Genomic DNA, 15,657 nt, shown 5'->3' on the forward strand with positions numbered 1-15,657 from the left:
TCCTGGAGGAGGGCGAGCCTGCAGGTCTCCCAGCCTCATCAGTTACTGGGGACGGCGGGGGAGGGGAACGTGCTTGGCCGGGCTGCCAAGAAACTGGGGACAATCGGTGAGCCCAGCGACAAGAGGTCCCGCGACAAGGCGGGGAGGGCCGGTCTGTGGGGACCGCGCCCGGTCCAAAGGCCCCGGCGTGCAGGCCCCGCGCCCTTTCCCGGACCTTACCGCCGCTCGGTGCAGAGGGGCAGGCGGCCCGCACAGCCCTCGGCCCACGCCCGGGACGCGTCTTCCGGAGCTGCCGCTCCTCGGGCAGCGCCAGGTCGGGTCGGAGCGAGCTTACTCCCGCGTGGCCAGCCGCGGCCTTCGGGACGCTGCCGTGCGCGTCTGAAGCCTGCAGTGCAGGAAGGGTCAAGGCGCGCCCCGCGTGCCAGGCGGCGACGGCCGCACTGCCCAGCGAACCCGACGCCGTCCGCCCTCAGCGACACCGCCGCGGCGCCGCTTCCCCCGCGCTCGCTCGCTCGCTCGCTTTGGCGGCGGAGCAGCACGGTGCACGCCGATTGGTCCTCCGCGGCGTGACGCGCGGCGACGCTCTCCACGGATTGGCCGGACCGCGGTGCGTGTAGGGAGTAAACAAAACCCGCCCCCAAGCTCGCCAGCGGGATGGGGGGCCGAGGTGGGTGGCGGGCTCCCGGAGCTTGCCCTGGCCCTTTGGCCTCCGCTCCTCTCCCCGCTAGGGGCCGCCCTGCCTGCGGCTGGTCCCCTGCCACATCAAGGGGCGGCCAGGCGGCCTGAAGCCTGAAAGGCTAAACTCGCCGGTTCCCCTTAAGCCTCTCCCCTCCGCCCACCGTCTGGCTTCTACACTGCGGTCCTCTTTTCCATCCCACTTCTCTTGAGAAGATGGGAACTAAGGTCCGTACATCTTGGTCACGGACCTTTGATGGGCCACTACTCCAGGAGCAGCAGGGAGGCAGATGGGCAACAGTGACCCGGAGGCCACGCATGGACCACAGAGGAGGCGGTCCTGCTTTAATTCCTGGAGAAGTCCTGCTTCTATTCCTTAGTCCACATCATGTCAATCACATCGAAGTTGAACAGAAAATGGAGGCACACACTCCCCAGTACCTGCTCATTTATTACTCAGTTTGGTATGGTGGCTCGTGTCTTTAATCCCAGCACTCAGGAGGCAAACAGAGACAAATTTCTGCGAGTTTGAGGCCAGCTTAGTCAACCTAGCAGGTTCGAGCCAGTCAGCTGCATAGTGAGACCCTGTCTCAAGAGGAAAAAAAAAGAGTTCTTTTGCCTTTTCAGGTGAATGTGTGAAATCCTGTGTAAGCACCGTAGTTACTGTAGAAGTTTGGAGGTAAAATAGGAGAATCTGACTTTTAAATGATGACCCCAGCACTCAGGAGTCAGAGGCAGGCAGATTTCAGAGTTTGAGGCCAGCCTTGTCTACAGAGCAAATCCCAGGACAGCAAGGGCTACACAGAGAAACCCTGTTTTGAAAAACCAAAATTAAAAATTTAGATACTTTAATCTTTCTCATTTCTTCATAGCTCAATGAGTCAAAGACAATTTGTAATGCTGGGACAAGAGACAAAAATTCTTGGCTTCATTGAGCTATGTCCCAATGAGGTGGGAAAGTCGATCCTCAAAATACTAAAACAAACAAACCAAAAACTCAAGTTATAGTAATCCCAGTACTCTATAGCTGGAAGCAAAAAGTCAGAAGTTCAAGGTCATCCCCAGCTACAAGGCCATTTGGTGCCAGCCTGGCTATGTGAGCCTGTATTTCACAAAAACAGGCCCAGCCATAACAAAACTACTATAGTCCATGTTGGTACAGACATAAAAACAAGTTGAACACGTAACTTAATAGTATGATAAAGGAAATCAACTCTGAGAGGGTGCCATTGAGTAACTATCAGCCCAGAGTGATGGCATATGCTTCTGGGAGGCAGAGTCAGGAGTTTGAGATCAACCTGGTCTACATGATATGCTATCTCAAAAATTAGACAGATATAGTAGAATGAATGCATAAAGAGGGGAGGTAGGCAAGAGAGAAAACACCTTTGGCTCTTTCTTTGGAAGAATTGGAGAGAGTTTCTGCACAATGTTCATGGGTAAAACCCTCAGAACTCTATAACTACCTGTAACAGATTCTAAAATCCAAAAACCTCAATTGAGTGATGATTGCCTTTTCCACTGACAAGTGAATTCAGATTTATTTAATTTTCATAAGATATTTTGTTAGGGTACAGTGTTCAGCTTATTCAATAAATACTTGCCAGGCTGGGTGGGTGGTGGCACACACCTTTAGTCCTAATATTTGGGAGGCAAAAGCAGGCAGATCTTTGAGTTCAAGGCCAGTCTGATCTACAGAGTGAGTTCCTGAACAGCCAGGGCTACACAGAGAAACCCTGTCTCAAATAAACAAACAACAACAAAAATTTACCAATCACGGCATTAAAGATACACAAGTCAGCATGACAGAAAATCTTTACCTTAATCCAAGGAAGAAAAATTATGAAGCCCCCAACATGTATAGCCACAAGAAAAGCAGACCCATGAAATTATTGGGCTAGTGTGGAGAAAGGAATTTCCAGAACCTCATTGCCTGTCAAGGAAGCACTATATACATGTCCATGCTAGAATGGAGAGAATGCATAAATTAGAGATCACAATACTGCTGTGTGGATCCCGGGGGTTAAAATCAGGTTGTCAGTTTTGGCAACAAATGCCCTTACCCCCTGATTCATCTTGCCATATTCCCTTAACCTGTTTCTAAGGTGAAAGCTTTGAGAGAAAAAGATAAGTTGAGCCAATCGCAGTGGTACATGCCTTGAGTCCCAGCACTTAGGAGATAAAAGGTACGTAGATCTTTTCAAGTTCCAGGCCAGCTTGGCCTACATATTGAGTTCCAGACAAGCCTGGACTTGATAGAAAGATCATATCTCAAAAAGCCAAAAACAAACAAACAACAAACCTAAGTTGAACAATATGAAAGTACTATATAGTTTGGTGACCTCTTGTGAGAGCATGAGACATTCAATAAGAACAGTAAATGTTCAATAAGTATGCCAGTTATTCATTATCATTGCTTTTGAAACAGATAATTTAAAAGCCCACATTCCACAGCAGCTTCCAAAGCCACAAAGCTAAATCCCCAGTAGAAGGCTTCAAATTTTCCATACACTAGTTTGATCTAGCTGTGAATTTCCATGACCTAATGAGGGTATGCTGTAAAAGACAGTAAATGCTAGTTTCACAGCAGGCCAAGAATTCAGAACAAGGAAGAACAGCTTGGTGTTGAAGCCAAATACTGAAAGTTCTCCAGTACAGAATAAATTGAGTTCCTACAGGGATGAAAACTCATGTAAATCAATTTTTCATTCCCACTCAGTTCCAATTTAGCAATGTGCACAAACAGCTTTCTGTCTACCTTCTCATCTCCCCATTAAGAGATCCTATTTCCTTTGAAACAGAAATTAAGTCTTCACCACCTCCAATACCAGAGAATAGGGGCCTGAGCTGTGACGCCACATTCATTGACTCAGCACTTATTAAGCACTTACTGTATACCAAACACAGGATTGGAAACGTAAGCATAAAGAGCATAAAGAGCTGTTAGGTGGCATTTCGTGATCGTGGAACAACCTCTCGGCCCACCCAGATCATAAGTTTATGCTGATATCAGCTGAACTTAACTTACTCCCAAAAGGAATCTCCTGGTAGCCCATCTTCAGCTCTTTCCCCATAAAATTTTGTCTGCCTGCTTAATATTTATTAATGCTCTCATGACCCACTTGGACCTGTAGCCTGCTGGGCTTTAAGTGCCTTCGGAGTCAGAGTGACTCATTTCCAGGGCCATTATGGATAAATACACAGCAGCTAGCCAGCAAGTATATTCGGAAGGAGAAGCAAAGTATAATGAGCAAGACACGGTAAGGAACACCTGCAGTTCTAGGTACTCAGAAGACTAAGGCAGGAGAGTTGGGAGTTCAAGACCAACCTAGGGTACATAGTAAATTCAAGAGCAACTGAAAAACTCTGTCTTACACTAAATATAAAAAGAACAAAGACTGGGCATGCAGCTCGCTGGGTGAGCATTTTCCTATCACTTACAAGGCCCTGGGTTCAATCACCCCTGCAGACAAAGACATACAGGTAAAGTCACCCTTAGTGGGTCCTGCCTGGACTGGCAGCACTTGGGGAAGGCAGAGGCAAGAAGATCAGGAATTCAGATCCAGTGAGTCCAAGGCCAGCACAAATGAAGAAACCCTACAAGAAAACATGTCTCAAAAAACTTACAAACACAGGGACAATAAGATGGCTCTGTGAGATTCTTAGTTAGAATTTCCATTACTGTGACGAAACATCATGACCAGAAAGCAAGTTGGGGAGGAAAGGGTTTATTTGGCTTACACTTCCCCATCACAGTTCATCATCAAAGAGTCAGGATAGAAACTCAACAGGGCAGGAACCTGGAGTCAGGAACTGATGCAGATGCCCTAGAGGGGTGGTGTTTACTGGATTCTTCTCATGGCTTGTTCAACCTGCTTTCTTGTAAGAACCCAGGACCACCCAGGGATAGCACCACCCACAATGAGCTGGCCCCTCCCCCATCAATCTATAATTAAGAAAACTCCCTACTGCTGGCTCTTATGGAGACATTTTCTGAGGTTCCCTCCTTTCAGATGACTCTAGCTTGTGTCAAGTTGACATAAAACTAGCCAGGAAAATGGGTAAAGGCTCTTGCCCCACAATCCTGATGGCCTGATAACTGAGTTAAATCCCCAGAGCTCATGATAAAAGGAAAGAATCAGCAGCTCCTGAAAGATGTTTTCTCTCTCTCTCTCTCTCTCTCTCTCTCTCTCTCTCTCTCTCTCTCTCTCTCTCTCCCCCCTCTCTCTCTCTCTCTCACACACACACACACACACACACACACACCACATCACGGCACACACACAATCTGCACTCACACACACAGTAGTAATAAATAAGTATGCTTTTTAGAAGTCAGCCTTCCTTGTAAATATGTGGGCCACAGAATCATCAGCGGAAAGGGGGCTATGAAACTGTTAAAGTCTGGGGGCCTCTCCAACTGTAATGTCCTAGGAATCACCCAGGGAACTCTCATTAAACTTTATGTTCAAGGCGTGGCCTAGATTCCACATTTCCTGCAAGCTCCCAAAGGGATGCTGATGCTGCCTCACCTGCCAAACACATCGTAGGCAGGAACACCCCTACTGACCCCTTTTTAATTGCCCAGAAAAACATGATTTTTTTTTTTTTTTAAAGCATTCTCTTCTATACCCTATCTATTCATTGGCTGGAGAAAGGAAAAACACTTAACGGGACAAAACTGGGTGTTGTCTGGGAGCATTACTCCTAGAATATACAGATTAATCACTTTAACAGTACAGGGAGGAACCAGGGCCTTGAATTTGAAATACAGCCTCTCCCTAGTTCATTTCCCAAAGCTGAAAATTGGAGTAGCAGAAGGATTTCAGTTCCTCTTCACGAAAGCAACTTCTTCATTTTACATCTAATCTCACTGACCTGCTAAGAAAGGATCTCACAGGGGCTGGAGAGATGGCTCAGCAGTGAAGAGCACTGGCTGCTCTTTCAGAAGCCCCTCAATGCCCAGCACCCACAGGGTAGCTCACACCTGTCTGCAACTCCAGTTCCAGGGTTTCTGACATCCTCACACAGACAGACATACATGCAGGCAAAGCACCAATGCACACTAAAAAACCAAAAATTAACAAAAATTTCACAAAAATTATTTTCAAAATAATTTTATTTTGGCTAGGTATTGGTGGTGCACGCCTTTAGTCCCAGCACTCAGGAGGCAGCACTTTGTGAATTTAAGGTCAGCCTGGTATACAGAGCTAGTTCCAGGACAGGCTGGAATCAAACCCCCCCCCCATTTTTTCTTTTCTTTTTTTTTTTTTACTTATTTAGTATGTGGTATATGCAGTGTGCGCATGTGAACAGATATGTTCATCTACATGTATCTATAGGTCAACTATAGGTCAACACTGGGTATATTTCTCTCTCTCTTTTTTTTTTTTTTTTTTTTTTTTTTTTTTGAGACAGGGTTTCTCTGTATTGCTTTTGTGGCCTGTCCTGGAACTTGCCCTGTATAGCAGGCTGGCCTCAAACTCACAGAGATCTGCCTGCCTCTGCCTCCTGAGTGCTGGGATAAGAGACATGTGTGACCACCTTCTGGCTTATTTTTTAAGACAAGGTCTCACTGAACCTAGGGCTTGCCATTTGGCTAGATTGCCTGGCTGTCAAGCCAGCAAAGTACTGGGAACCTCCTGTCTGGGCCCATTTCATCACACATTTTGCAAAGAGCCCCCCCCTCTTATTTTTTAAATGGATTCTGGAGACAGAATTCAAGTAGGTCTCCTGTTAACATAGCAAGTACTTTATCATACTGAGCCATCTCTCCAGTCCCCCACAAAAGTAACTTTTTATTTTTGAGAAAAACCCCCACTGTGTAGCCATGGCTACCTTGAACTCTCTCCCTTATGTAGCCAAGGCTAGACGTTTTCTCCTCCCAGATCTGGCAGCTTCTGTATCCCAAGTGCTGGGATTAGAGGTGTGTGACGACTGGGCCCAGCTTGGCATAAATTACTACATGCTGGTCATTTATTTGGGGAGATAGATATGAAGAGCAGGGGGGGGAAGAGCTAGGAAAAAGTCCAAGGATGTAACCGAGGTAGTCACTGTGAGAGGCGCTGACCCTTACTTATTGTTTAGGGATTGGGAACTAACGCCTTGTGGCTGTCTGCATTAAGATGTGGAAGACCTTTACTAACACAGTTTACACAATGGCTCCCAGCTGAAGTCTTACAGCTATCCAGCAGGGTCAACCCTCTACCACATTCACACATGACTTAGAAGTGAAAAGTCAGAAGGGGTTCAGACACACACGCCAAGCTCATCTGGATAATGCTGACCCTGTGGAGACTACTTTCCTTCTGGGCATGGTGGCACACTTGTAATCCTGGCACTTGGGAGGCAGAGGATCAGGGGTTCAAAGTCTTGTATTGAATATTTAAGACTCTTCCTTAAACAAACAAACAAATGAAACACAATCTAAACACCAGGGACTTTATTATTCTGGAAATCTGAGATTGGATCTTACATTTTCTGTGTGTGTTGATACTGGAGATTAAACCTATGAACTCACATATGCTAGGTATCTCTATACACACACACACATACTTTGTGTTGTTTTTCTTTTTGAGATAAGGTTTCATATGTAGCTCTAGCTGTCCTGGAACTTGCTATGTAAACCAGGCTAGCCTCAAACTCACAGGGATTTGTCTGCTGCTGCCTCTCGAATGTTGGGATTAAAGTCATGTGCCACCATGCCCAGCTCATATATATATATGTATGTATATATATATATACACACATATATATACATACATATATGTGTATGTATGTATATATGTATGTATATATATATATTTATTTAAGCATGAAAGTGTACAGTCAATAATGAATGTCTTAACTGGGTGATTCTACATAAAGCATGTCTTCATTTCATTTCCTTTTGCAGATAAAACACTTGTACACGGGGCTGGAAAGATGGCTCAGCAGTTAGGAGCACTGGCTGCTCTTCCAGAGGACCAGGTTCAGTTCCAAGCACCCACATGACAGCTCACAACTGCCTGCAGCTCCAGTTCCAGGGGATCTGACACCTTCACACCAATGCACATAAAATAAAGTTCAATAAATTCTGGAGGAAGAACACTTGACAAAAGCAACTTATGGAGAAAGGGCTTATTTGATTCACAATTCCAGGTTACAAAGTATCATTTTGGGGAAATCAAGGTGGCAGGTACTCAGAGCAGCTAATTGCATTACATATCCATAGTCAACAGTGGAGTGGCTGAGATGGCTCAGGGGTTGGGGTGGGGTGGGAGTGCTTTCTGTTCTTGCAGATGACCAGATGAAGGTGCCCAGCACCCACATGGCTGCTCACAACTGTCTGTAAGTTTAGTTCCGGGGGGGGGGGGTCTGATCTCTTCTGGACTCTAAGAGCACCTTGCACATGTATGGCATACACATACACAAATAAAAATAAATCTATAAAAGAATACAATAGAGAGCAATGCATTCACTCACTCACTCCATTCATTCATTCTTTCATTCAATCATTCATGCTATCATTCAGCATACTCTCTTCTTTAATTCATGGGCCCAGCCCATGAAATGCTGCCACATTGAGGATGAGTCTTCCATCTCCATTAATCCAGTGAAGAAAATCCCTCACAGGCATGCTCAGACAAATCTAGGGAATTATTGTGGGGGGGTTAGGGGAATCAACTCCACATAATGTCTTACTTCCTTTTTCTTCATCCTCCCCCTTAGACTATTTGAAAACACAATAACAAAACCTCTTCTATGTTTATCCCAATGTCCTACTACAGCAGTGGTTCTCAACTGTGGGTCTCCACCCCTTGGTGGGAGGTAGAATGACCTTCACAGGGTTCACCATCAGAAAACAGGTTATGCACGTTATGATTCACAGCAATAGCAAATTTACAGTTATGAAGCAGCAATGAAAATAATTTTATGGTTGGGTGTCACCGCACCATGAGGAACTGTATTAAGGATTTCAGCATTAGGAAGGTTGGGAACAGCTGCTCTGCAGAGTGATACCATGGGCTCAGGGACAGAAGAGCTGCCACTCTGGCTAGGGAACCTGACTGAATGGCTGAATCTTCTGACATTTGGTTGTCTCTATGTGTGCAAGCTGAATGTAACAAATGAGATACACCCAAGTAAAGTTACATTAATATAGCAGCATTTACAGAACAGCCATCCATTCCTTCTTCCATGGTAGTTTCCTAAATAATTTAGTTTTCAGAAAGGATTGTAAGATCTGTAGGGCTAATTCTATTATATTAATATATCAAGTTATGTTTCTTTCAGTTATTTATATGATCTTTCTAAATAGTTTTAAAATATACTATAACTTTACAACAAATTATATCCCCAATCACAAAGAAGAAATCATCTTCTCTGGTAATTTCCTTGTGTAAGAATGTAATTGTAAGATAGAATGTCTAAAGAGGATCTAGAGAGACTTAATAGGTTAGAATACCAGCCCTTGGGAGACTGAGAAATGCCAACTGCCATGAGTTTGAGGCCAGTCTGAGACTGAGCTATTTAGTGAGATCTTAAAAACAAATAAAATTAATAAAGAATATCTATAAAAAAAAACCATGCATGGTGGCTTATGCCTGTAATCTTAGCACTTGAGAAGATGAGACAGAAATGCCACAAGGTCAATGCTACCCTGGGCTTCATAATGAATTTGAGGCCAGCCTGGGCTGCAAGAGTGAGGCCCAGTCTCAAAAATAAAGAGTAAACTAAATGGGATCCAGAGAGGCAAGATTCCATAAAACCTTTTTTTTTTCTCTAATCATACATTCAAATTTTATCTGAGTGACACCTGTAATTGATATACTTATTTTTCTGGCTTCTTCCCATCCCTTTGGAATTGAACCCAGGTTTCATCCCTGTGAGGCAAGTGCTCTACCACTGAGCTACACCCTATTCACTCTGCCACTTGATAGGTAGCAGAGGCTGGCCTTGAACTCCTGATCTTTTGAGTTCCACCTGGCAAATGTTGGGTCTGTGGGTTTATGCAGTACCGGAGATGGAGCTGGGAGCTTCAGGAATCCTAGGAAAGCAATCTGCTAATGGCACAAATACAGACCCTTCTGGGATTTTCCTCAGTGTGCAGAAACTAGAGTTGAAAGCTGTTCAATAAAAACGTTCAAGTAAAATAAAAAATAAACCTATAAATTAAAACAGATCAAAAATATTTTGGATAGCTCAGTTGGTGAAGAGTAGGAGGTCAGTCTGATCTACAGACTGAGTTACAGGACAGCCTTCAAGGTTTCCATACAGAGAAACTTTGTCTCAGAAAAACAGCAACAACAAAACCAAAACAAACAAAGTATGTCTTAAACAAAAAACCCATATGCATATGAAAAGTGTTTCTATAACTGTATTCATCTTCAATTTTATTAAAGATATTTAAAATGGTTTACAAGTCTCAATAACTATTTAATAAAACTGACATTCATAACAATAACAGAGAAACAAAATCATAATACTGACATATGAGAATTCAAATCTATACTTATCCATCTTCTCTGATTAATTTTTCACAAAATCATTCTGAATGTTTACATAAATCATACTGTTTTGCATAGAGTTAGAAACATGATGAATGTGATATACCAGGTATGTGTTCAGACACACTACAGGATATCTTAAGTTGCCTTTGAAACCTTGCTTTTTTTCACAGTGTGAGCCCCATACCACAGGCACAGAAGTAACAGCCCTTATGCTGGGCACATTGTAAGATGATGTTCAAGATGCTATAACATTTTGCCTTAAATGGCCTGAAAAAGCCTACTTAATGACTTCTGAAGTATGATTTCATTTCGGAAAGTTTTTAAAAAAAGATAAGGCTCATTTAGCAAACAGTCCAATTGGCAAATGGACAAAGATGTGAACAGAGCTTTAAAAGATGATGGTGAGTAGATGGCAAAAGGCACATGAAATAATATTCAACATCACCAAATGCTGGTGAGAGAACATGGAGAAACCAGACAGCTCACACACAACGTAGAAACATAAAATGGGACAGTGCCCATTTTTTCCACTTTGCAATACTGGGGATCAAACCTAGGGTCCTGGTCACTTAAGACAAGTGCTTTCTCTACCGCACTGAGCTACCTCCCAACATTAGAACCACTAAAGCTGCAGTTCCTCTATCAGTTTTTCCTAAGCAAGCCCAATCAATAGCTATCTAGTTATGAGACAGACAGAGAGAGAGAGAGAGAGAGAGAGAGAGAGAGGGGGGCAGAAAGACTTTGAGGTCAGAATAACAGAAGTTCAGGGTTATCAGGTCCTGAAGGCCTCTTCAAGCTTTTGATTCCCTGTCAGGAAAATCATAATGGTTCAGGCTATGTCTGAAGCTTCCTACTCTTATTTAAAAAGCACAATCTAAACTTCCTAAAGGGGTTAAGAATTGTTCAAGTGGATTCAAATCTTCTGTAGACTGTTTCTGGGTGACTCTAGACTCAAAGTTGAAGGACTCTGAGGTATAGCAATTATCTCTCCTTAAAAAAATGGTAAAAGTTGCTGACTAGTGATGGTTCATGCCTTTAATCCCAGGCAGAGGCAGGGTTATCTCTGTGAGTTCAAGGCCAGCCTGGTCTACAGAGCGAGTCCCAGGACAGCCAAGGCTACACAGAGAAACCCTGTCTCAAAAAACCAAAAACAAAGAAAAGAACTCTGTGTGTGTGTGTGTGTGTGTGTGTGTGTGAGACACACCTTTAATCCCAGCACTCTGGAGGCAGAGACAGGTGAATCTCTGTGAGTTTGAGGCTAACCTAGTCTATAGAGTTTTAAGACAGCTAAGGCTACACAGAGAAACCCCACCTGGAAAAAACAAAGAATTGTAAAAATCTTTCCAGCCTCTTGGGCTGTTCTATTTTATGTTAAAAACCAGTCCCCAGAGCTGGGCACAGTGGGTCTGGGGAACCTCTAATCCCAGCATTTAGGGAGGCAGAGTCAGAGGCAGGCAGATCTCTTATGAGTTCAAGACCAGTCTACAGAGTGAGTTCCAGGACATCCAGAGCTACATAGTGAGACCCTATCTCTAAAAATAACCAAACCAAACCACAACAAATAACCTAAATCAAAACAAAAAGCAGGTATAGATGTTTTGCTTAAGGGCTATTTCTGAGGTTCCTTCCGATAGCATGAGCGTGTTGGGTCCTCTTCAAATACTATGTTACTTATCTACAGTCAAATATATAGAACCTGTGAATGAAAGTTTCAACTATATCTTAAAAAGTTAAAAGTAGCCGGACTTGTTTAGCATGCACCAGGCTCCAGGGTCAATTCCCAGACCAGCAACAAAAAAGCTGCTGTACCTATGTGTATCAATGGATGTATCTCTCTACAAAAATATATTTGAAAATACATAGACATATGATTTCTTTTACAATAAACATCATGACTCTAGTTGTAAATGTCTTCCTTTTCAATAAGTATAAGATAGTATCAGTAAATGTAACATCAAAGATAAATGTGAAGCAAAAATTCCCCCCTAAACAGGGAGGGCACAGTGTTAAGTTGGGGGGCAGGGTGGAAAGGGGAGCAAACATGGCTTCCTACTTCAGGAAGCATCAAGTCTAATGAAGGTTTGGGACAATGATCCTTTCCTTGTTCAGAAAAGTGAAGCAAAGCCAGGCTTGGTGATTCATGCATGTAATCCTAGCACCCAGGAGGCTGAGGTAGGAACACGTATAAGCTCAGGCTAACCTGGGCCACAGAATAAGAGCCTGTTTCAGAAAACCGTGGGTGAAGACAGATCAAGTCACAGATGATCTACAGAATATATCGGTCGTACCACAGGGTCAAATGTCCACTAATTGTGACCATGTAGGAGTAGGACTGAAATACATTAGTACTAGAAGAGAAGCATAGGCTGGGTGTAGCTCAGTAGTGGAAGAGTTGGCTATCAGGCTCAAGGTCCTAGGTTTGATCCAACAACAGAGGGATGAGAGACACAAACAACCAAGAAAACTCTTTCTTCATTACTCAGCAAAATAGAAACTGTACTTTAGGATACTCCTTACTTTTCCATTGTTAAAAATTCATCTCCTAATGGAAAACAAGGCAGAGAACATTGAAAATGTTACTATATTCACCAAATCTTCATTTTTCTTCTAATAGCCTGTGTCAGTGGTTCTCAAATGACAATGATTTTTTTTTGCCTCCCAGAGTGACCAATTTTGGCAAGCATTTGGGACATCCTGGTCTACATGGTGAGTTCCAGGATAGCCAGGGCTATATGGTGAGACTCTGTCACAAAAACAAAACAAAGTTCAATGCTATCAATGAGAACCCATATCACAGATGGATACAAGGGATACAAGTCAGAGTATAAAGCAGTTAGTACCATTGTAAGATGGGTTGCACAGGAACATCATCCTTATTGAGCTGAACAGAGACCACTTACAATGCCTGATGGGTTTATGATAAGAAAAGAAAATATGCTAAGAAATATTAGCATATTAAAATTTTCAAAAGGCAGATAAAGAGACAATGTCCTCCAATTGTTTTTGATTAACAACCGTCATCTCTATAGCCACAAATGACACAGTATTTCTGATTTTACTTAAATCTTATAAAGATCACTAAGCTCTTTCGCTAAAATATGGCCAGAAAGCCAAAGAACCAAAGATTAGTTTCTAGATCCACAGAAGGAAAAAAAAAAAAAAAAAAAAAAACAGCTCAATTTGGGTGAGACGTTAGTTGTTTTTCACATTATCTAGACAGTGTCCTTCACTCTGTAGTTGTATGTTAAGAAGAGCATATGGAAGAAATGAAAAACAAACCTTTAGTATCCTAATACAAATGGACAGAGTTATTTCCTATGAAATCATATTCATCAGTAGAACCTATACAAATATTTAAACAAAGCAGCTTTCACATGATTGATGGGAAAACCTATGATTGGTCACAAAGTTATGTAAAAACATTGTAGGAGAGGAAGAATAAGATATCTACATATGATCTGAGTTATTACAGTAAACAAAAATACCTCTAACAAAAAAGATTTCCAAATCTTTTTTAGAAATTTTATTATTATCATTATGGAGAATGTATGCACAGCACCTTGCACATGTGGAGGTCAGTTTTCTCCCTCCACCTTTACATAGGTTCCTTCAGGGGACTGACGTCAGGTCTGCAAGCTTGTATGACAAGTGCCTTTACCTGCTCAGCCATTGTGTTGGCTCTCCAAAGGTTAATGGAGTTAATGATGCTACAGTTTGCTACAATGTTTCCATTAAGAAACTAGAAACTTTTTTAACAGTTGCAAACACTGGGAGCTGAAGGAAACAATTTGCACAAAGTGCGATGTAACTATTCATTCAGCATACCTGACTCCCAGATGGACCTATGATAGCAGCAACAACATTCCCACTAACAGTTGCCCCTCTAGTGATATAAATTATGTAGTAGATAGTTCTATAATGGTAGCACTTTTATGTGTTATTGACTAAGATGGGAACAAGTTCATTCACCCTTGAAAATCCAAATCCCCAAATGGAGAGAGAGACAAGTGACATAGACTAGGCAGGAGCACCGTCAACTGCCCCATGACAATTCTATACCCAGCTGAGGCTTCTGACAAGCACTCATTGACACTTTTTCCAGCAACAAAGCTTCATTAGGTGAGACTGGCTCAGTGGTATGAAGCCTTAAGCAACCATCAAGTGTACATACACATAGTCCAACACCTTATCAGCCAGCCTCGCTACCTCTCAGAGGTGAGCAGCACAGGCAAACACCAAAAGACACACCAACAAATAACCCATGAAAGCAATTTTTAAGTTACCAATAAACTAGGGCACTTAAAGAAAACTCTGATGGCAGGTATGGCACACACCTATAGTCCTAGCGCCTCTGGAAACTTGCCAAGAGGATCAGGAGTTTTAGGCCAGCCTGAGCTACATAATGAGACTCAGTTGCAAAACAAAACAAAAAGTGAAGAAACAAAAATAATTTAAACATTGTCAAGTAGGCACTTTTTTTAAACAGGACATTTATGCAAGCATTTCAAAAATAAAGAAATCTAAAGAACTAGAAAGATTTACATTAACTACTCGCATTTTATAAAAATAGTCTGTTACCTAGAACTCTGCAGTCTAAGGCAGGAGGCTCAAGAGTTAGAAACCAGCATGAGTTGGAAGGCAGATTTCTTTCTCAAACAAACAAAATAAAAGGTTTTGTTTTGTTTTTAAATTCAAGGCCTCATTAAGTCACCCAGATTTCCTAGAACTCTTAGCACTGCCCAGGTAGGCTTCAAGTTCATGCTCCGCTGCCCTCAGCCTCTAAAGTCCTGGAATCAACAAACATTTGTCACCATGCCCAGAATTTGTAGTCCACCAACTAATTCCTCAATGCATGTGTGCTCAGCTCGGCATGACGGGGGGGGGGGGGGGGGGGGGGAACACTTAGAATCCCAGAATCTGGAGGCTGACACAGGAGAGTCTAAAGCTTCCAGCTAGCCTGGGCTATAAAGTGACATCATACATCAACCATAACAAAGGCTGTGCAAGGAAAAATTAAGGGAGTGTCTTTATACACAACAAAGGAAAGTGCTGACTAAAGAGCTCACCTCAGAGTAGCCCAAAAAGAGCTCAGATTTGGATAGACAACTTAAAAAGTATGGCTTTATATAAAAAGCGTTTTGTTTTCTCAATTATCCCTCCCTTGTAGCCATATGGATTACAAACAGTCCGCTTGATTTTAAATTTAAGAAAACTTTTTCATAATTTTTAACAAAATGTGATGCTGCTTGACCCAGAACAGCTACCTTTCTAAGAATAACAATGACCTATGTGCCATTGACCCTATATTAATAAAAGAGGACTCAAAACTATCAAAATGCACTTGGGAGTGGAAAATGTCCTTTGGAAGTTGCTAGAAGAAGATATAATCTTGAGGTATCACTGCTTTAAAGTTTCACGAAGATTTGGATTTAAAAAGTAAGAATTTTTTTTTTCTGTCAAGTTTTTAAAAAGAGCAACGCTTTTTTTTCCC

General features: G+C 42.6%; 1 protein-coding gene across 4 annotated transcripts in view; it reads right to left on the bottom strand.

Annotated features, from left to right (window-relative positions):
- The window catches only part of Tfdp2 (transcription factor Dp-2), a 100,800-nt gene extending 100,280 nt beyond the window's left edge, over positions 1 to 520 (bottom strand). The window contains exon 1 of one of the 4 annotated variants that reach the window (XM_051206833.1): positions 220 to 520. The gene's annotated coding sequence lies outside the window, so the exon portion shown is untranslated. The remainder of the gene's footprint in view (positions 1 to 219) is intronic. The other 3 variants (XM_051206843.1, XM_051206886.1, XM_051206860.1) reach the window with 3 other exon arrangements.
- Positions 521 to 15,657: the final 15,137 nt, after the last annotated feature.

The sequence above is a fragment of the Phodopus roborovskii genome, unplaced genomic scaffold (genome assembly GCF_943737965.1).
Source record: "Phodopus roborovskii unplaced genomic scaffold, PHOROB, whole genome shotgun sequence".
Classification (NCBI taxonomy): Eukaryota; Metazoa; Chordata; class Mammalia; order Rodentia; family Cricetidae; genus Phodopus; species Phodopus roborovskii.